We start from the raw sequence: 826 nt of genomic DNA, 5'->3' as shown, positions 1-826 counted from the left end.
TATCCTGAAATATTTAAAATCTCATTTTAAATTTCTGTAATCATTTAAAAATTCCGTGGAAACTTTTCAATTACTCTCAAATTTGTCCAATCCTTTAAAATCTTTAGAAACACCTCGAACATTTTCTTAATGGTTCTATTAAACTTCCATTTCCGGCATGAAAGTATAAAGTGGTGGGAATTGCTGATGCTGAGTTCTTCTTATATTGTGGTGAAATTTGAGGTGAGTGGATTGTGGATGTGAGAGATTAATTAAGGAAGTGTGAGAATGAAAAGGGGAGGTCGATATTTTGGAGGATTGAGACAGATTTATGTGGAAGTTTGTTTGGAGATTTGTGACAGGGTGGGAGGACTGTGTTGATCGGATTGGTAGTAGCAGGGTTGGGTAGCGACAAAGAAAGACGAGACAGGTACCAGACAGCGACGGTAGATAGAGGCAGGGAAGCATAGAAGGCGGGAAAGTTTCAATTTGATTCATGGCTAGCGGAGCGAGTATCTCCGCGAAAGAAACAGATTTAGAGCAGGAAGTGTCCAGTACGCCGAAAGAGCAGATCGAAAAAAGGAAGGAAAAGGGGAATTATAAGAAAACTATAGAAAAGGAGAGATAAAGAGCAAAAAGCGTAGGTTCAATAGAAGTATTTATCAAAAGGAAGATAGGGGAGGGAAAGCAGTGAAGAGAAGGAAGATATCGGTGCGAGCGTGAAAGATAAAAAAATGTTTAGATCGCCGCCGGAAAAGCAGAGTTTGGTAAGGGAGAGTGACAATAGTAAGGGGGCTGAAGGTAGTGGAGATGAAAGACAAGTTTCGATGAAAGAGGAAAGACTAAA

Source organism: Belonocnema kinseyi, chromosome 9, assembly GCF_010883055.1.
Source record: "Belonocnema kinseyi isolate 2016_QV_RU_SX_M_011 chromosome 9, B_treatae_v1, whole genome shotgun sequence".
Lineage (NCBI taxonomy): Eukaryota > Metazoa > Arthropoda > Insecta > Hymenoptera > Cynipidae > Belonocnema > Belonocnema kinseyi.
Note: the sequence above shows the minus strand (reverse complement) of the source record.